Source organism: Camelus dromedarius, chromosome 14 (assembly GCF_036321535.1).
Source record: "Camelus dromedarius isolate mCamDro1 chromosome 14, mCamDro1.pat, whole genome shotgun sequence".
Classification (NCBI taxonomy): domain Eukaryota; kingdom Metazoa; phylum Chordata; class Mammalia; order Artiodactyla; family Camelidae; genus Camelus; species Camelus dromedarius.
In genome coordinates, this window is record NC_087449.1 from 2,888,789 (window position 1) to 2,910,783 (window position 21,995).

Genomic DNA, 21,995 nt, shown 5'->3' on the forward strand with positions numbered 1-21,995 from the left:
TGAATTTGGAGATGACTTATAAAAATGTAGAGAGAATTTTCATTAAAAGGCAATACAGCTTCCAAATCATTGAAGAGAAAATTAACCTCAAAAAAAATTCATCAATTCAGCTAAGAAGGAGTAACGGAGACCATATTTACCATCCTAGAATAAACTCCAAGATGGATAAAATATATGAAGCAATGATTTTTAAGACACGTGGAAATGATCATCCCCTAGGACCTCGTCCTGCCACCTCCATACCAAGGCTGCTAGGCCTCCTACTGCCACTACCCAGGATGTCCACCATGTGGCATCATTGCCTCCCTCTGCTCCTGCTGCAGAGCCAGTCCTGAGCAGTCCTGTTCCAGGTTTCGGCAGGCAGCTCCCAGGAGCGCTCTGGTGGGCCTTGGTCCCTGTTAGCCACCAGCAAAGGGATCGAGGTTGAGCAGTGAGCCTCCTTACTCATCAAAGATCTAGGAACCTATCTTATTTCTCAGCAGCCCTTTACCCTCGTCTGCTGTCTGGTACTCTCCACCCGACTTGCAGAGTCCGCGGCTTGGGCAGCCTGCACGCTGGCCCCGGCCCATCAGAATCTGTTACCCCAGCCAAGAGGCCACGTGCGGTCGTGAGCAGGCCTCCAGGCCTCTGGAGCCGCGCCGCTTGGACTGCGTCCTGGCCCTGGGCTCGCGAGCTCCATGCCCTTGGCTGAGTCAGTTAACATCTCTAAGCTAGTTTCCTCATCAGTCAAATGAAGACGTAATCAATATGGGGGAAAAATCAGAATTGGGGGGGGACTACATTTCTGGTGATTGAAGATTATTTTCATTTTGAATTATACAGTGAGGAACACCATACAATTTTTACGACTTTAGACTTCTAAAGGACAGCTTCTGCTATTCTTAAAACTAATGCATGCACGTACACACAAACACACGTGCAGACACACTGCCTCTGTTCCACATACATCCCCACGCACACACACGGAATCATGTGCCACACGCACACCCATAACATACACACAACCACACACGTCCTCAGGCGTGCACACACACGCAAAGTCACTGTCACGTACCACACACGTCCCCAGATGCACACGAGCCCGCACGCACACACACCTCACACACACCTTTGGCGTCACTCTAAACCAACTTACAATCAAGGGTCTCAGTGTCCATTGTTTCATCCGCTCAGAAGCTCCTGACTTCGGAGCATGAAGCAGGAGCCCCTCCTCTCTGGAGATGGTCTTTGCCTCTTGCAGTCTCAGCAGAGCCAACAGAACTGCTCTGGACCTTTGGAAGTGCAGGGCCAGAGCATACCTGGGAGTTCCCATCCTATAGATGTCAACATTTTAAGTGCAGTAGGTTCTAAACTCCTGTCTTTACAATGACACATTCATTAGAAGGGGGAAGGCCAGGCTTAACTTTAGAATTCCCAGACTCAGGGGAGTCCCGCACAGAAAGTGACTGTGGGGAGAGCCGATTCCCAGTCTCTGACCACTAGCCTGACCCTTTTCTTCCCAATGCTGGGTCCATCCCATGCCCCAAGGGGCCTTGGATGTGCACAGGGGGACACTCAGACCTCACGTCCGGGTTCTGTCCATACCCTCCATGCCAACAGCTGCCCATTGGCCTCTGTGTGAGTCCTGGGAAGCTGAACTCTGGGGAGAGTCAATGCAGACACTACAAGTGGGTCAGGGGCTGCTGGGGCAGGGCCTTTGGGGTCCTGGGTTTCCAGAGCACGGGGTGGAGCCAATGGGCGTGTCCCCTTGGCCCTGCTGACTCCACCCCGTGGAGGGCGTGGCCAGAGGGAGTGTCAGGGCCAGAGGGACCCTCTGTAGTGCAGGACCCAGGGCAGAGGGCCCCCTTGCCGGGGTCTAAGGGCAGAAGCCCTAAGGAAGGGCCTGAGGAGGCTGTAAGGTATCCTCATTCCCATCAATTAAGATAACAAAAGCTCACCGCAGGTGAGGGTGGGAAGGCTTTTGTTAGAACAAGGGAAGGCGCTTGCCAAGGTCTGGCCAGACAGGGCTGGGGGGCTTGCCAGGCTGATGAGGAACAGAGAGGCCATCAGCCTCGAAACACCGCCCCAATTCCTCTGGGTGACAATGAAATGCAGAGAGACACGGAAAGCACGATAAACACAGGCCCCAAACTCAGCAGCCTGTTGCTTGGTTCACTGTCCGTCTGGCGCCTCCTCTGGTAGGAGCCTTTACCGCGTCACCCAAGGCTGACCCGGCTCAGGATTCCAGCTGATTTTCCACAGGTGGCATCACTTGCTGGTGACACGAAGCAGGCACGTTAGCCACCTCCCAAACCCTGAGGCTCCTCCTGGGAGGAGCTTGCGGGCCCCCAGTCCAGCCTCTGCGCCACGATGCTCCTTAGTGCCACTCCCGGTTTGCTGCCCCGGCCTCAAGCTCTGGCTGGAACCTCGCCAGATTGTCGATAAATGTCACCCGTGCACCATGTCTAAGCTTGGGGTCCAGATGTGACCACGGCTCTTATCTTCTTCCCATCGATGGATCATTCGGGCTTCTTGTCATCATGTTGGCAGGAAGGCCAGCACCGCCCTCTCGAGGACTCCCTGAAGACACATAGAAACATAGGACACAATGCAGCCCATCTCTTTTTTAAAAAACACCTTTATTGTGGTACGATTTCTGTTCCATAAATTAGACACAGCTCACGTGTAGTATTTCATGAATTTTCATAGATGTCTACACCCAGAAAACCATCACCACCATCAAGATAGCTACCATTTCCATCACTCCCCAAGAGGGGAAATTTTCCAATTCCCATATTTACCCCTTCGCACACCCTTCCCTCCCTGGTAATCATCAGCTTGTTTCTCTATGTCTGTGGGTCTGTTCCTCTTTTGTCATTAAGTTCATTGCTGTCTTTTTTTTAGATTCTGCATGGAAGTGGTATCATACAGCATTTTTCTCTCTTCTGGCTTACTTCACTCAGAATGGCTATCTCTGTGTCCATCCATGTTGTTGCAAATGGCATTCTTTTACATTTTTCATGGCTGAGTAGTATTCTGTGGCATCAGTAGACCACTACTTCTTTATCCAGTCACCTGCCGATGGACGTTTGGGTTGGTTCCACGTCCTGGCTTTTATAAATAGGGCTGCTGTGAGCATTGAGGTGCATGTGACTTTTTGAATTAGAGTTTTCTCCTGACGTATCCCCAGGCGTGGGAATGCTGGATAATAAGGTAAGTCCATTTTTATTTTTTTAAGGAACCTCCATCCTGTCTTCTCTAGTGGCAATGCAGCCCACCTTACTGAAGCAGAGCCATGCTCAGACTGTAACGGGTATTTCTAGAGGTCAGACATGAAGTGCAGTGAGCTTGGTCTGTTCCAGAAGAAGAGGGCAGTCTGGCAGGGCTGGAGGAGAGTGACCAGGGCATTGTGGTACAGGCAGGGTTCAGATCACATGGGGATGTGCCAGGCTGGGATCAGGAGCCTTGGCTTCCAGTCATCCCTTGGTAACCTTTGGCCACTGGTTCCAGGACTTCCCCTTAATACCAACATCCATGGATTCTGACACCTCTTGTATAAAATTTCAGAGGACTTACACGGATCTTTCGTGCTCCTACCCGTGTACTTTAAATCATCTCTAGATTACTCACAGTATCTGAGGCAATGTGAATACTATGTAAGTAGTTGCCAGCCCGTGGCCAATTCAAGTTTTGCTTTTTGAAACTTTCCATTATTCTGAATATTTTCCATCCACAGTTCGTTCAATCTGCTGAATAGGGGGCCCCTAGATATGACAGTGGGCTGTATTCTCAGTCTAATCTAAAACAGACTACCCAAAGTAAAGCAAACCAAACCCAAATGAGCTGTTTTAATTAACAGCATTTAGAGCAGTGGTTCAGTGACACAAGTCTCCGAGCTGACTATTTTGGTGAACAGTGTTCATCTACAGAAGCATGTTCTAGAACCATCTATCACCCCAGATGTCAGCTTTTGTTTATTCTGTTGCTTTCTTAAGCTGAACTGTATCATTACCCAGAATCTCCTTGTTTTCAGCACACTGCTGTAATCTTTTCTGCAGGCCACTCATTTCTTATGTGTTTCTTCCAAAATTTTTATTTCATATAATTTTTCACCTATAAGGTAAAGTAACTCAATAACCTGAATGTAATTTTTCAAAATATGGAAATAACTAAATTAAAAGATTTCACATGAAAACCAATGCTTATTTAATGAAAGCATCATGAAAAAATAAGGGGCAAAAACAAACAAACAAACAAACAATGGATTTAGCTAGGTTTTGCACAGCATAGTGTGTTAGTAAAAGAAGGTTGTGTTCACAGTCTGAATTCTCAAAGTTTGTATGATTTTATTTAACACGACAAACACATGATGGGAGCAATTATTATTAGTGTATTTTGCAGAAGAGGAAAGTACATTTCTTACGAACATGCTAGTGGACTTTATTTGTACATATCTTACACTGAAGATCATAAAATCACAGAGAAAAGAGCCTTCCTTTGGCAATAAGGGCTCATCTGATCGACCTTTCCAGCCCCGTGCCCTGACCGCCTGCACCCCAGGACAGGTTCGCTCAGTGACACGCCCAAGAGACACAGCTGCACGGCCTCCCTCCTCTCCTCCTGAGGCCCTCCACCTGCCAGGACCCAGCTCAAATGCTTCTTCTCCCTGAAACCCTTACCAGGAACCTCCTGTTTATTTCTAATTTTTTTTTAAATATTAAACATTTCTGCATTCTTACCTTACTCCTCCTTTGTTTTCCCCGGTGGGGAACGCCATATTCACCCTCGTGTCTTCTACAAACACAGCACGGTGTTGTCTGTTCACTTGTCAAACACTTGAGAGCTATGTGTCAGGCCCAGGGATAAAAAGGGTGTCCGGCCCTGGAAGGTCGCGGTCCAGCTGGGAGGACTGCAAACAGCTGCGCACACAATGCCACGACTTCAAAATAATTTTTGAGTTTCTTCAACTCTTGCAATTATTGCTGCTGAAACCAATCAAATGTACATACCTCTTAATAACTAATTTTCAAAAGTTCCTAAAAACAGTCGAGCGCTGCGTTAGGAATAGCATTTTGCTTATATTAGTTGCTATAACTTACACTCAAGTTCAGCACAGTTACGAGTATAAAGTACTCATCCCAGCTCGGCGTGCTCCCTGTGGTGCCCGCACCTGCTCTCTGGCTTGGTCTCTCTCTTTCTTTGTTTTTCCCAAGTCTGCTTCAAGAGCTTGCTTGCTTCAGTCTTTTGAGGTCTTCCAATAAACCTGTTTTCTCTTTCTTGATATTCCTAGAAATACAAAAGTAACTTATTCCTAATCACGACAGATTGTGGTATAGGCTCTCTTTTACCCAATTCATCCTATTCTGCTGCTGGTCATCTTTCCTAAATTTCAGCTCTGATTTTACCCCGCCCCCTCCAAATGATGACGAGCTTCCCGGAGCCCGCCGGAGCCAGCTCTGAGCATGTGCCCAGCACAGCCGCAGGGCCCTCCCCACCGCTGCTCTCACTGCTCCCGGATGACGACGACCCCCTAACTAGCCCGCCTCTTCCACTCCTGGCACCTGCGGTCCGCCCTCCACACAAGAAGGGGTGAATTGTTTTGAAGAGTCCATTAATATCACTCCTTCATCTGAAACTCTCTGGTGGCTCCCCTGTGTTAGGGTAAATCTGAAGTCCTTATTACCATGACCTTCAGTGTCGCACAACCCAGTGTTGCCTGCTCCTCTGATGCATGTCTCACAAATCTTCCCCCTCCTACTCCACTCCGGCTGCAGAGACCTCCTGGCTGCCTGGGAACATGCTCAGCACACTCCTACCCCATGGTGGTTGCACTGACTGCTTCCCCTGCCTGCAGCTCTGCCCCCCAGAGCCGGTGTCTCACTCCTGCACTGGCTCAGGACTTCTGCTCAGGTGCGGCCCCAGGAAGGCCTTCCCTGATCCCTCTTTCTAAAATGGCAGCCCCCAACCTGGCCCCCAGGTGTGCTGCTTATTTTCTTCTCAAAACACTCATCAGCACCTGACACTGTATATATTTACTTGAAAGCAAAACTTGATTTTGCTCACCTTTGTGTCACAAATGCAGGAAAAAAAAAGGCTTGGCCCAACATTCCACACAACTCTCAATATCCTCCTTCCTCTGCTTCACAGAGTCACACTTACCCTTCAAGACTGAGTTCAAGTGCGGCTCTTCCTGATAACCTCTCCCCCCCACGAACCTTCCATGTCCCTCCAGCACAGCACTCAGTGCTTTGTTTCCATGACCCTGACCTGTGTGCAGGCCTTTTTTCTTTAACAAGCTGCAAGCTCTGTGGGGACCGAGACTGATGTCACCACCTGGTTACCTGACGGCACTAAGCAGAGGGCAGTTGCTCAGTAAATGAACATGGGGCTCAACTCAGAACTGCTGAAGGAATTCTCGGATTCATGGCAGGACACTTGATACAATTCAGTTTCAAAATAAAAATTGTCAGAAGTTTTGTCTCACACTACCTTAAAACCCAGTCTTACCAAGAAAATAAATCCACCCATAAAGCCCTGTATTATCACGGGTTTTGGCTTCATCATTTCATTGTTGAATCTTCTGTGTAACCTTCTGTGGATGTCATTTCAGGAGAGTTACTGAGGTTCTTCAAGATTTTACTGTGATACACACTCAGGGGCCTCTGGCCGCCTCTCTGACCTGATCTTCCACCACTCTGGTCCTTACTCCTTTCAATATAAAATATTCAGTTCTTAAAATTTCAAAACTAACTCACAGTGGAACTCTGTGTCACTGAAGACAAAAAGTTTATTTTCTCTAAAGAGCAAAACACTAAGTGAGGAGTACACTCTAAGGGAAACGCTGATGTGGGATCTAAAAGAACGCAAACCCTCAGAGTGTTGGCTTATTAGGAATATAAAAATACTTCCTGCCAATTCTCAGAGAAAAAAACAAATCAATGTCCTTCAAAGATTTGATGCATTTTCCTGTGGGGTCTGTGCCCCCTGTCATGTCATTCTAGACTCCCTTCTGAGAAGCAAACATTGCCAGTCAGACACATGGAAACTAACCAACCAAATACAGTCCACTACCTGAACCTTAGAATCAATTTTTCTGTTTTTCCAGAGACATTATAAAAGGACGTTAGGACTCCATATATGATCATCTAACCCCAATGTACTAAAGAAATCATTTATTTCATTGTGAAAATTATTTAGAGCTCCAGTTTTGGACCCTGGAATAGATCTTCTCTTTTAAAAAACAGGCAATATAAGATGTGAAATTTTGAAACACTTTACTGAAGCATTTGGTAAGAAACAGATGTAAATCGTCATGCTTCAGAACTAGGCAGATTAGCCTTGGCCTAGAGAAAGGAGATTTTTCCCCCCTACTTACTCAAAAGTGCCCTCACTTGCCAACCTGTGTACTTTCTAGCTTTGTCTGTACAATGTGTGTCTTTTTTTATTTTGCATGAAAGATCAGTGTGAGCTAACAGCAGCCCTGCCTCAATGCCCTAGGTTATCTTACAGAAAAATGGAAGAAGTATGTGAATATGTGTAACATACATGACATTCACAGCCAAAGAAATTTCTTCTGACAGCAGTCCTATTTGCATGTTTTGGTGAAATGGTTAGTCACTTCTTAAAAGAAGGCAGGACCCTAGCTTGCCCACGGCTGTTGGTTCAGCTCCTTCACTTAACATGTTAAAGGTGGGTGTAGTAACATCCAAAATCCCTTACAGTGTGAGCTCTGCCAGCCCGCCACAGTGAGTGCTGGTTCTCACCACTGAGGCTCCCCTCCTCTGGAGAAACATCCTCACCAAATGGCAGCCCCTGACCCCTGGCCTAGAGGTACACCCACCCACTTACTAGAGCACACTTCAGCCAGGGCCTGACTGGCTGGGGGGCACAAATGGCTTTCCCTCACTTGCCTCATTTGGGGACCAACTCTGCGGTGCAGTCTGCTCTCCTGAGCTTCCTGGTGAGGGAAGAATGACGCCAGCCTCTGGCTGAGACCACGGTCTCACTTGACCTCCCTCCCCTGCCCACCCCCACATTGCATCTCTCGCTCCCCTTCTCCTGAGAGTTATCCTTCAGGAAGTCACCTCCACAAGGACCCAGCTCAGGGTCTACTTGTTCGGAACCCGACCTAAGACAGTAAATGATACTGTATATTTATTTTACTATTATTACTAAAAGCATCATTACTGAGATGCATTACATAAGTGTCCCAGGCTTAATGACGGATCAAGAGGGCTATTCAATTTCCTAAAACTGATGTCAAATTCAAATATGAATATGCTGAAAATACTGAAGTATGTATTAGTTGTCTAATGCCAAAAGAAAATCCACTGAAAACTAAAAACATGAAAGTTACAAAACTGAAAATCAATGTAAAATTTTTAAAATTTCCAAGTATAACTAAATGTATTGTTAATATAACAATAAAATGCTTAGAAAGAATCGATTTGATTTTAAGAATTTAAAAAGGACTTACTTTCAGGATGCTAATTTGCTGAATAAGCTCTGGTTTTCCTTGAACATTCACTCTTCATTTTTCTTGTTCATGGAGATCTTTCACTTGATTATACAATTTTTCATTTTCCTTTTTATAAATAGAAAGTTACATTGTAGTTGTCAGCAGGACCTATATAACATTAACATATGTGCTCATGAAAGATACATCCTTTAAATATTTTTAGTCTTTAAATTTCTTTTTTTTGAGTAAGCTTTAAAACATTTTTCAAACTTTCAATTTTCTCAGAAGACAATTTTCTAGCTGAAAACAACTGTTTCCAAAATGCTCCAAATGCTTAGTAAACAAAAAAGTTGCAGAACTTCCCAAAGCCAGCGAGCCTGGCAGTATAATGTACTGCGTTTCACAGGGGTAAGCAGGTGAGTGACTGCAGGAAAAACCACGTCCTGATTTTGCACATCAGGGATGGAAAGGCCAGGGGGGCTGTTTGTGTGATAAAAAAGAACCCGACTCCATATTAGATCTGTTCCTTTGAATTTAACCCTGTGCTCTGTTTTCTAGGCTCAGTCTTGCCATCTCTGCACCTTTTGTGGAACAATGTTGCCAATAGCCTGAAATATAGAGGAGAGCCTGTTCCCAAGGCTCTGACTTTTAAGGACATTAACACATTTCCATTCACATAAAGATAACAAGTTGCAGAATACAAAATAACATTTCTTTTGTTGGAAGTTTACAGGGGCACCATGATCTGACCTACGTGGACAGCTGCAAGAACACAGGATTCCAAGAACAAAGAACTCTTATGTCAAGAAGTTTGCAACAACCAAGCAAGTAGGAAAGGAGCCTGAATTCTGACTTGGGGAAGATGGTTCTCCAGGACCTTAATCTGCCATCTTCTTGGTCTGCCAGCTTTCTGAACGGCTTTCTAAATAAAGTAACTGTTCATTGCCCCAAGACCCTGTCTCCTAACTTACTGGCTTTTGTGCAGTGAGCAGAATGAGTTTGGACTTGGTGACATTTGTACCTTCTTTTTTTCTGTTTTTGGCCCATCTTTCTGTGGTGAGGAAACTGGATGGAGCCACAGTGGGTAGACAGGCTTGTTTCTGGAACTCTCTGCAAGCAAGGAGGTAGAGACTAGGTGTTTCCAGGAGATCAGGATGAGGCAAAGCAAAGCCTAGACCCAGCTCAGCACCTGGATTGAGCTAAAGAGGGACTCAGACAGTGAGATCAGTGGCAATCTGTGCTTAGATGCTCTGGTTTATTAACCTCTTTAAAATTAAGAGTCTGATGAAAACCAAGGACCTTTGTGAATCTAATGAAACTCTGAACTGTCTCACCACACCTGGCCTAATGCCTGGCAGATAGTCTGTGCTTAATTCTGCAGAATTCTTGAAACCCAGAAAAATACGTACATATGTTGATACACAAGTTTTGTGTTCTGTGTGTGTGTGAGGGGTGGCTGGTATACTCATGGGTCTGTTCCTCAAAGCGCCATGCTCCATGCTAGCTTAGAACTGCAGGCAGAGGGTCTGGATGGCTCTCAGTAACTCTAGGGCCGTGTGTCCTGCAAAATCAGTACTATCTCATTTGCAGTAAATGCTGTCATCTCTGATGCAGTAGCACTTTCTCTGGATGTCCCTGGAGTGAAACTGCTTCTTATTGGCAGGCTCAAGGCTTAGGTTACTACTGTCAAAGGAGAAAAAGGTAATGAGACAGAAGGGGGTGGGGTGGTGGGGAGGAAATGAAGGTGAAGTTTGTGCTGGAGATCACCAAACCTGTCCTGCCTGCCTGTCAGGTTAGCGTCACCAAGATGCATCACACAGAACAAATGTCTGACTTCTACAGGACACGTACATTTTCTCCCAATTTTAAGTCAAATTTTTTTTCAATCTCAGGGCATTGGAAATTAATGTCTGATTCATATTTCTGAATATAATATCAAAACTAGCCAATATTATCTACTGAAAATCATTACAAAAAATGAAAGAAAAATGGGACAGTTTCTAAGGAAACATGCCTATAACATTAGTCATAGGCAACACGCATTAACTGGTTACTGTGTGGAGGGCACTCAGGTTGGCCTGCACTGTCTTTTTTATGATTTAAATATATATATTTCCTAATGTGGCTTTAATGTCACACAAGTGGCTTTTAAGTGTAAAGCAAGAGAAAACTGGTAGCCAAGGAAAGCTTGCCAGGCTTCTGTTCTCCGAGCCCATGGAAGGCCCCGCCAGCCCATCCAAGCCCTGACCAGCGGGTTTAGAAGTAGCTTTGACAACGTCCCCGTGTCCCTCAGGAACAGCCAGGGCATAGGCCCTGCACTCTCAGAAGCCTGGTTTCCTACGGGGCCGTGGGCACCTCTGGGCCCCTGGCTCACTACACCAGTGAAAACTCCCTTAATCCGTAGTATTTTAACTCTGACTAGGGAAGGGCGGCTCCCCTGGCAGGCAGGCTGGGGGCAGAATCAGCCCACCTTTGCTGCAAGGCTCCGGGAGATGAGGCACTGTCTTATCTTAATTTCACAACCACTCTTATGAGACAGGTACTATCAGACTCATTCCCATTTCACAGATGGGAAAACTGGCTCAGAGGGGGGATGTGACTTGCCTAAGGCTGCACAGCAGGTAATGAAGCCAAGCCTAAAACCAGACTCTGAATCCAGAACCCATGCTCTTAACCACTTTAATTCTGCCCATGACAAATGTACAGACCAAATGATTACTTCCTCATATTGCCAGAATTCCCATTACCTGATAAATGGACACAAATATTTTTAAATGCCTTATTTTCAAAACCAAAGGATCTCATAACAAACTCATTATGTGCTGAAGAACCCTACCTGTTGACGTCCCTGAACAAGTGTCTCTTGTTCCTATTTCTTTTTTTTGATTTTATTTTTTCTCTGTGGCAGGAGCTGATGTTTCCTCAAAAGGCAACCACCTTTGTTTCTTGTTTGATTCTTCAATGCTACTTCACTAAGAAAATGCAGAAATTATTTTATTTGGGAAAGGAAATGATGAAGTGAGGAAGAATAAAAGAAAACACAAGGTGCACAGACCTAGAACTGTCTTACAACCACACTGGAATTAGTTTAACACCAGCGACAGTTAATTCATTACAGGATGTTTTGTGCTGATGGCTCTGATGATGTAATTAACTCAGAAATGCTACACAGTGTCATTCTCTGAACTTAGCCCTTCTACAGCAATCTTTCTGAAACTCTGTCTTCCTTGAAGGTCACCACCGTGAACTAAGGGATTTATTTTCAAAAAGGACTGCTAACAAGAGAAGGATCAATATGAGCCAGTTTAAATTCTGATTTTTCCCCAGGGGTTTGATTTAGGCTTTTCTGATGGGAGGCACTCTCGGGAACCAAGTCACTGGCAGCAAACGCATCAAGTCAAAGAGCCACAGGGACAGAGGGTGACAATGCATTTAGCAGGGAGTACTAGTTCTTTTTCCATAAGTAAAAGGAAAAGTAGGACAATGTGTCTAGTACCTTGGCTCTAAGAATATAGTTGTCTTGACTCAGTTGGAATAGTTCCTCCTCCTGCTGTCTCTGTAGTTCCTCCATCTTATCTTCCAAAGCTCTCGCTCTTTTTCTGAGAATGTGACTGTAATCCGCTGCCCGAGGGCCTGTGCCCCTCTGCATTTTCCCTCTGCTTCCTGAACTCTTTCAAACATAGTCAGTTTTGCTTCCTTGTTCCCACCACCGTAGCCTGAAGAATGTTTTTAAGGAAAAGCATTACTTTGGTATGTAGAGTTATATATTAGATTTGAACACAGTGGGTTAGGGAAAAAAAAACACAAATGAAAATGACACGGTTAACAATGTTCTACTACACAAGAAAATCAATAAATGTTCAGTAAGAGTGAGTGAGTACAGTATCACTCAGTGCAGAAGAAATTTCATTATTTATAATTTAATTTTAACATATAATTATAGACCATACAACCATTATGAATATTACTGTGAAATTCAACACCTACATTCAGAAACTGAACACAGGCATCAGTTTCTGAGGGGTCTGTAGACTTCTCAGGGAGCCACGCAGCTTTCCCCGTTGGAGGCTGGAGTTGCTGGCTTGGTGAGTCCTGTTCCAGATATTCCTAAATGTCATGAACAATGGATAAAAGCACCGCAAATACAAACTACATTGAATGTGTATTCGGCAATTATGTAACAAGAATCACTAATACAACAGGAGCACTAAGACAAGTGAAGATCTCACAGCAGGCAGGTGCATAACAAGTGCCCTCACACAGCTGTCCCCCTGCACGCAGGACCCTGCATGCGGGACCCCTGCCCGGAACTGGCTTCTACTCCATTTGACACGGAGGCCAACTGACCCAAGGCTCATGTCCAATGACACATGGAGCTAAATAAATGTGAGGAGAATGTGGATCAGGATAATTTCAGGTTTTGTCATTTTTAAATAAATTACTCTTTTAAATGTTCACAGAAATAACTAAAAATATCTAAAAGAGGCATCAAAGAGCAGCTGATAACTTTATGAAGAATTTTAGTTCAGATTAAGTGGGCTTTAAAGGACATTTTTCTATATAAAGTATATCAAGCTATAGTATCACTGGAATAATATAAATTGCATGGAAACTATAACAACAAGTTTAAGTTTGATTAAAGAAATAAATGATAATCCTGCTCTAATACTGTGATATCATTCATCACATTAGAAAAAATGTTATTCATGTATATTTTGGTCAAATTTTTGGCTTTTAAGGTACCTCGTAAATCCCCAAACAGCAGAAATAGTTCTAAGGCAAATAATTATTCAGTTAGTAATACAAAAAGAAAGTTTCAGGGAACTCCCTAGAAGAGATCTGGAGGCCCGTACTCAAACCCTGCAGATCCTGAACTGACCCCCAGTGAAAGTTTCCCTGACTGCCTTTGAGGTAAGTGAAGAATTAAAATTTTATATTTTAATATAATTTCTTTAGGATGTTAACTTTTTAAATGCAAAGTTTACTTCTTTCATTAAAAGTGAAATAAGTGGTTCTTAAAGATTTGGAAACTACAGAAAAGTCAAAAGAAAAAACAAGTCCCCAAAAGTACTTCACCCCAAGATTTCCTTCAAATCTTTTCCAGGTTTTTTCCTTATAGAGCAGTAATCACATTTAATTAGGCAGTTTGATTTAGAAGGTTTTCTGTAGAAACCTTTTAAAGCATTCATAAAGGATCTGTTTCAGTCAATGTAAAATCAGGCCATTAATCCCTCCAAGTCACTGGAGGACCATTAACGTGGCCGGTGAAGGGGTCAGACCCACCAGCACTGTGATTCTCCCCAGGACGGGGCGGCGGGAGTGTGGCAGGTGGTTCTTGCTCCAGCTGCGGTCAGCCAGTGCTTTCACACCAGAATTCTCCCTTCCTGAGTTCTTTATTTTGATTTCTCTAAGTTGTTATTTTTCAGTAATAGTACATGGACAGTATCTTTTCCTTTTATACAGGAAAGGAAAGTTGCTTAGATATGAAATTCAAACATGAAAACACCGCAGAATTTGGGACTTCTGAGCCCTTCTTAAAAAAACAATGGATTAAAAAAAATCAGTCAAATTATAGGGCAATCAAAATAATTCCAGAATGGAGGAGCAATGGCAAATGGACTGGTGAAAGGCGTTCTGGCTCTGTAATAACCAGAACCAAGATCCACTTTCAAACGCTTAAGGGAATTACAGCCGCTGGAGAGAATATAATAAATATATTAATTGTAAATAATATAATCATACATAAATATATATAATGATATATGACACATACATTATATATAGTATATAAAATAAATTTATAAATAATATACTTATTAAAAAAAACCCAAACAAAAAGGGTAGGAGTCATGTGAGTGGGGGATGTAAGAGTTTTACTACGTATTTAATAGAAGGGAAAATTGATCGTGTATAAAACTGGAAAAAGTAGTTAAAAATAACAATACAGCTTTGGCAGTCTTTCAGGGGTTTTCATAATCTATGTTCTTGAAGGACCTTTTGGGATGTAACATTTCTCAGGATGAAGTTTCTTTTTCTTCTTACAGATTTAAGTAAAATGAAACCTAATGTTTTAATGAAAAGAACTGATAAAGTGTGATCTGTTCCTATAAAATGCTTCATCCATTTTTATTTGTCCACGTGCCTGCCTGTCTCCTTCCTTCCAGCTCTCATCCCTGCTTCCTTCCATCTGCAGAAGGACACACACACGAGAGGCATGGAATGAGGCTCACCCACTATGACACCAGCTGTTTCTGACTAAATTATTGCTTCCTTTTTACTTTTCTGTATTTTTGAATTTAAATAATGAGCAACTATTCCTTTTGTGACAACAAACATACTAATCTAAAAATAAAAACACAAGAGTAGACAGTCAAAGAAAATTAATTTAGAATAAAAAGGAAAATCACCACATGGCAGACACTGCTAGCTGCCAACCTCTTCTTCCTCCCCACTAAAATTCTGCCCCGGGCAGCAATGTGCCAGTTAAAAACACCCCTCTCCCTGGACTCCATGCACCCGGGGTGAGGTGGGGGGCAGGGGCACAGGATCAAAGTTCTGACCAGTAAGATGAAAGCAAAAATTTCCAACACCGGGCTTCCAGGACAGCGACTACTTCTCTGATTAAGCTGCTGAGTTAATGGGTGTATACCTTTTAGCTTTCACCTTCTTCCTCCTGACAGGGCTGGAGGTTGTGCAGCCATCTTGTGACAAGGAAGACTGAAGTCACAGACTAGGGATTTTGCAGCAGGAAAGAAGGGGGGGTCTGGTTCCTTGCACAGGTGCACCAGCTCTGAATTAACTGGCCCAGGCTTCCTGGTTACGTGAAAGAGAAGACTTCGAACTGCATCAGCGCCAGTCACAAGGGGCTGCTCCCTGGGAACCAGGGCTGATGCCAAGCACAGTCTCTAGACTTTCTGTACACGCACTTTTGGCTCAGAGGCTGCTTCTCTGGCACCCAACCTGTGACAAGTAACAACCACCCCAAGGAATTCCAGTTCTTTGGAATAAAACTAAAATCATTCTGGGCAATTTTCCAACAAAAAGACAGATTTTTTTTTAAAAAATCCTACTTAACAGAGACTCTAATGAGAAATAGATCAGTACAAAAACTGAAAATCAGTTTGCCATTGTACTCAAATAAATATGGATTTTAGTGATGTGTTTTTATTTATTTTGGCAGTAGCAGACACTATGAAATTTTGAAATCAGAGAAAATGTTCATAAAAATATTGTTGCCTTCACCTATCAACCTCTATGCCACCCCCCTCGTTTCCATCGACTGTGACCTGACGTCTGGCTTCACTCTTAGTAATTTCCAACTGCACACCAGAGACCCTTCAACTCCCTCCTTGTGCACGTCTCTCCGCCCCAGCTGCTCTCTCACACTGGTTTTTCTGGGTCTTTTTCTGTTACCAGTAATGCAACTGCACCCGAATCTCAGTCTTAGGTATTTACCATCTGGCAGTCCTACCCCCACCAGGCGTGCCCTCTGGCACCTGGATGCCCACAGCGCTTGGGCCCCCGGGACTCACTCTGTTGATCCTGTGTGTCTCATACTGTCCACACCCCCAATGTCTCTTCTTCCTTCACGACCCCGCTTACATCCCAGACACATGGGCAGCTCCTTCATGCTCCTCTCTCAGTCCACTGCACTCATTGGTCAAAAACCACTTCTCTTGGTAAATCCAACTACACAACTATCAACACACGCAGTCGTGCGGGAGAAAGTGGCTGTACACTCATAGATAAACACACACACCCCTCCTGCCTGCCTGCTCCCAGCTCACATTCACGGTCACCAACCTGTTGCAGACTTCCTGCTGCTGGGAGCCCAGCCCTCCAGGAGAACCCCCCCACAACTGCTCCCCTCCAGCACCCTGGCCCCATCCTCACTGCCGCCTCATCACAGCACGTTTTACTTCTCAGAGGAAGTGGAGGAAACCGGAGGAAGTCACCCCCATCTCTCACCACTTCTGCCCCTACCAGTACCCACACCCACCTCTCCCCTCCTCCTTTCTCCTTTTCCACAGGTGAACTGTCCACATTCCCACCTGAAGCCAACCCTCCCACTGTGCCTTGGACCCCATTATAGCCCCTGCACTCGAGGACTCTGCTCTACAACTCCCCTCATCACGCATTTCTTCCCAGCTACTGCATCTTTCCAAAAAGAGCAAACATTCTATTGTTCATTCATATCATGATTTCTCTCATTAAATTCAAAACAAGGCAAGACAAAAGGCTTCCCCTGACTCCACCCTCCTGCCAGATACTGCCCTCCCCCCACCTTTTACACCCTTTTCTCCAGGGGGGTCTATACCTTGAAGTAGCCAATTCCACTTCTCCTGTTCCCAGTCTGCCTTTCACAGCCACCTGCCCACAGAAACTGCTTGTCCAATGCCTACGGCCTCCTTCCTGCTAAACTCCAAGGTCAGCTGTCAGTCCTCATTCTCTCTCTCTCAGCAGCAGCGGACACGGCAGATCAACTCTTCTCTGTATACTCTCCCCACGTGTCTTCAGGAGTGCACATGCTCAGGTTGCCTCAACCTTGCTCTGTCCTTGCAGGTTAGCCCTCTCCCTCCTGAACTCGTTAGGTCAGAATGCCCCAGGCTCAGGCCTTGGTTTGCCTTTTCTCTCCAGATATGCTCCCTTGATAATCTTTGTCAAGTCTAGGAGAATATTATGTGTAATGAAGTAAGTCAGATGGAGAAAGACAAAAACTATATATCACTTACATGGGGAATTTAAAAAATAATACAAATGAACATATATGAAAACAGAAAGACTCACAGACAGAAAAGAAACTTGTGGTTAACAAGGGGAGGTGGGGGAAAGGAGAAATCAAGGGTATGTGATTAACTGACACAAACTACTGTACATAGAATAGTTCAGCAACAAGGATTTACTGTACAGCACAGGGAACTCTACTCAATGACTTGTAATAACCCATAACAGAATATAATCTGCAAAAACACTGATTCACTTTGCTGTACTCCTGAAACTAACACAATACTGTAAATTCATTATACTTCAATTAAAAAAAAAAACCCATGGCTTCAAAAATATTCATTTTTAACAACACTTGATACCTACAGTCCACACCTCCCTCTCAACTTCAGACTTCTCCATCTAACTGCCTCCTTGCCATCTCCACTTGCACACAGAACAGGCATCTCAAAATTAGCATCTCAGCAGCTCAACTCCTGGTCTTCTCTCCACCCCCAAGCCCACTCTGCCTCCCCCTCTATCCCAGCTGGAGGGGAACTGCATTCTTCCAGCTGCTCAAGCCAAAAACCCTGCCATCATCCATGATGCCTCTCTCACAACCCCGGACCAATCTTTTAGACTTTTGGCTCTATCTCCTAAATACATCACCATCCAACTGCTTCTCATTATCACCACTGCCACCACCCAGGATCGAGCCCCATCACTTCCAGCCCAGATTCCTCAAATCCCCTTCTAACAGGTCTCTGTGCTTCTTCCTGTGCCCCTATGGTGTGGGTCTATACTTGAATGCATTCTGTCAATGGCATCAGCCCGAGGAATCTGTCTAAAGGATGCATCAGGTGAAGTCACTGCCATGCTCACAACTTCCCAGGCACTCACCTTTCCACACTGAGTGAAACCCAAGGCTGCTTCATGCCCTAGAAAAGCCGACCGTGCCTGTCCCTGTGATGCCCAATCTCACCTCCCCTTCCCCTCTCTGCCCACTCTGCCACAGCCATGTGGGTTTCTATGCTGATCCCCAAAATGCCAGGCATTCCTCCTTCGGGACTTTCACACTGTTTCATTTTCTGGAATATGCTTCCCCCACACACCCACACAGCCAATTCCAATTCCTCCTACAAGTCTTTGGTTCAAAGGGCTCTCTCACCGAGGCCAACTCTATCTTCCTTTCCTCCCGCCAAAATGGATGACTCCACCAGGAAATAACTCAGAGAGGCACTGGGATGTACAAACACACACAAGTGATTAATAAAACATCCAGACCCTCCAACACTAGAACAAACTCATATCCAGATATTTCTCTCTGTATCCACCTTCATTTGTACATTGCCCTTTACATTCTGCATTTATAGCTCTTTTCTGGCAAACATTTTGGATATTACAAAGCCAACCAGCTGAGGAAGGGTTTGATTCTCCTATCTTATATTCACCTCCAAAACTTTCTGGGTCTCATTCAGGAAAACCTAGAATTAATGATGACAAACCCCCTGAACTGAAGTGAACTGAATCTCTCTTTAAGAGACAGAATGTAGCACCTTAAGATAAATTTTTTTTTTCTGCAAATAAGGAAAGTTCTTAGGAGAGAAGGAAACAGGGAAAGTAGAGAATAAGGAAAATGTACTGAATTTTATTATGAAAAGTGTGTACAATTACCTTTTTTCCTGGCTTGATTTGAGGCAGAGATGGATCTCAAGGTTTTGCTTTTCATAATGTCCTTTGAAGTTTTCAAGAGTAGAAAATGTCTTGAATGGTGAACTGGGATTGCCTTAGCCTGAGCTCCTAACTGATGCATATAATCCACTTTGGGGTTTTCTCTAAATAAAGGATGGGTGCTTCTGGCCTTCCTGTGTGGTAGCTGTGTACCAGTCCCAGCTCCTGCTTCTCCGGAACTCAGCTGAGATCTAAAAGTCTGTGCACAAGTACAAATTCTTCAGTACTTAAACAAACATCAGTGACAGTTGTAAAAACAATTTAACAGATTGCAAAACCATAGTGCTTACTGAAGAACACAGTTTGTAGAAGGTGAGCCACGACATTCAAGTTCTCCAAGCCTAATTCATCAGGATTTTAGCATTCTGAAGCACATCTTCAAAGTCAGGAACAAAAATAGCAAAATAATAAAACAAAACAGGCTTGCCAGAAAGGAAAACATAATTACAAGAATGAACATGGAGGAGAGTGGAGAAGAACACAGTTGAAATGACTTAAAATCTTATCTTTTTTCCTCCAGATTTCTCAAGGTAAAAACTGCTTAGTACCCTGCCTTATTTCACAAGGAACTGGAGATAGTTTATGGCTAGTTTATGGTAAACATATTAATAAAAATCATAAAATAAAAATGGAATACTGTGGTCATGAGTCTATAAAACAGAATAAATCAAGAACACAGAAACAAGGAACAAAGATGTATAAGTTTCTCAATAGTCACTAACAGCATTTATATGAAATGCCAACTTACCTCCTTTTGCACAGCACAGACTACTGATAAGATTGAGTAAAAAGCACCAGAATAAACTTAATTTTCTTATGCTACTCAAATTCTGGACTATGTTTGTTTAAAAAATTTAAAATGTAAAAAATGGCTTCTAAAAGAAAGCTAATGCTACAGTGACATTTTAAAATCTGGGGATGACAGGGTGTTGTAACAGATAACTGCTCACAGATACCCAAGATCCATGTGGCAGTTACTCTGTAATCAGTCCCACTGGCTCACGAAGTACATACCTGTCAGCAGTATTTATGTAATTTCATTGATCACTATGTCCAATCAATATAAACTATAAACACTTACCTTATGTATTTTGTCATCCTGGGGTAATAATCAAGGACAAACAGATACTGCTTTCTTCAAAATATCAAGGTACATTTCATCTATTTGTTCTTCCACAGTAGTTACTCTTGGACAGTTATTTTCTGTACCTTCATTTGTTGACTTTTGTAAAACTATATGCTCATTTTTGTCCAAAAATTGGTTCACATTTTGTTTCTTGAGACATAAGATTTGGATTCATCTTAAGGGGTAAAGGGTTAACAAATTCAGTTTCTTTATTCTTAGCCAGTTTCTTGTAGCTATAAAACAAAACAGAACACAGAGAATGAACCCTATATGACTCCTCAAATATTAATTTTATAAATATATATGTATACACATGATATACATGGAAACATTTATATTATTAACATATAATACTATTAAATATATTTAATACCTGTAACTCTCAAATTAGGTCATTAATGTTAAATATATTACAATTCTGGTTAACAGAGTATACTCACATGGTGTCACATAATTGTTTTAAATTTCAGATAATAATTTTAATACAGTATAAGGGATTTCATGGTTTACTCAAAGAACTACTTCATAGGAAAGCCAAACCAAACAAGACTGAGATTGCTTTTGTTGAAGAAAAATCAAAAATGAATTTCTAAATGGCCCTTTTGTAATATATCATTTGTCCATATTATAACATCAACATACATTTGAGGCAGGAAAAACATTTCATACCTTTCTAGTAGAAACTAAAGAAGCAACCATAATTTACATCAATAAAGCATAGAATATAAATATTAAAAAGCATGGATTTCATCATGGTATAGGAAAATCTTAAAATCACTAGGATTTTAAAATGAAATCATTTCTGTGGCTTAAAACACTTAAATGCAATGTAACATTTCAGAACATTGCATTTTTAAAATATCAGAAATATCCTTTAAGATGTTATAAATATGGGTGAACATCAGCATATTATAGGAGCTCCAAAAACATGGATATTGTCATTTTCAAATTACCTTAATCATGGTCAGTTAGTTCACTTAATTTTGTAATTTATAAAATAAGATTAAAGAAACGTTTAAGAGGCTACCAATTCATATGAGTTAGATTGGCTTCTCAATAATTGCTAGAAATAACTATGAGAAGTAGCTGGAATCATCAGAAAACCTAAGAGCTCTTCTTTGTGGCAGCAGGACCCAGCCGGCTGCTCACTAACACTGCTTCCCGTGTGTGCTGTGCACCAGCTGAACTGCACTCCACTCCACCTCCAGTCTACACAGGACCATCACCAGTTCCAGCCTTTAGAATGTCAGGCAACAGTGACCAGAAGCTAAAATACGTGTCATGGGCTTAGTGGTTCGGTTCTGGGTGACAAGGAAACTGATACTAGAGGCTGGAGAGGGAGCAAACTCATATTTTATGAAAAGTGACAAAACATTTGCTAAGTTGTCACCTACAGTAGTTTATAAGGCTGACCACTGGCTCCTGAACCTGGGGCCCTCAGCAGAGTCTGAGAACGGTAGGAGAGGACAGGAAGTGTTGAAATGCCAGCTACTACTGGCTACTGCTGACAAGATACTACGGGAAAAATATGAGCTCAAGACAGAATGGGCTGGTCTTTAAAGAAGGAATCCAAGGGAACAGAGTCTAGAAACTCAGGGCCTCTTAGGCTCACTCTCTGCATCTGGACTCAAACAGTAAGATTCAGCACTGAAAAATGCTGTGAAAATGCAAGATTTCATGAGAATTCTTTGTTGAAGAGTGACTCAGTTCCTTGGCAAACATCACATTAGAGGTGTCATCTTCAAACTTAAGATTATTGCTCCTCATAATAACCAGGCAGCTGCAATTAAACTGAGAAAAAAAAAACAAACTAGTTTTCTTTAAATGTAATTACTAGCACATGGGACTGACTGGAACCAAATTGATCAGAAGCCTAAAAACTTTCTGAAGCAGCTGTAATGACAAAGATGACAAAGAAACCACAACTCTACTTTAAAAAAATAAAAAAAGCTAGAGACTTGTCTGGCAGCCTTAGAACCACCTACCTGCAGGCAGAAA

The 21,995-nt window shown here is 43.1% G+C and overlaps 2 long non-coding RNA genes across 4 annotated transcripts; both read right to left on the bottom strand.

Moving 5' to 3' along the window:
- Nucleotides 1-204: 204 nt before the first annotated feature.
- On the bottom strand, nucleotides 205-8,651 carry LOC135322854 (uncharacterized). 2 transcript variants are annotated; one of them, XR_010383748.1, is made up of 4 exons: nucleotides 8,456-8,651; nucleotides 5,079-5,265; nucleotides 4,719-4,961; nucleotides 205-2,559 (listed from the first exon to the last, which is right to left on the bottom strand). It is a non-coding gene; the product is annotated as an uncharacterized LOC135322854 (long non-coding RNA). The 2 variants fall into 2 exon arrangements; XR_010383747.1 differs by having other exon boundaries at nucleotides 4,719-4,964.
- A 213-nt stretch (nucleotides 8,652-8,864) lies between these two features.
- On the bottom strand, nucleotides 8,865-19,443 carry LOC135322855 (uncharacterized). 2 transcript variants are annotated; one of them, XR_010383750.1, is made up of 6 exons: nucleotides 19,162-19,443; nucleotides 18,815-19,070; nucleotides 12,425-12,544; nucleotides 11,934-12,153; nucleotides 11,274-11,409; nucleotides 8,865-9,547 (listed from the first exon to the last, which is right to left on the bottom strand). It is a non-coding gene; the product is annotated as an uncharacterized LOC135322855 (long non-coding RNA). The 2 variants fall into 2 exon arrangements; XR_010383749.1 differs by lacking the exon at nucleotides 12,425-12,544 and having other exon boundaries at nucleotides 8,867-9,547.
- Nucleotides 19,444-21,995: the final 2,552 nt, after the last annotated feature.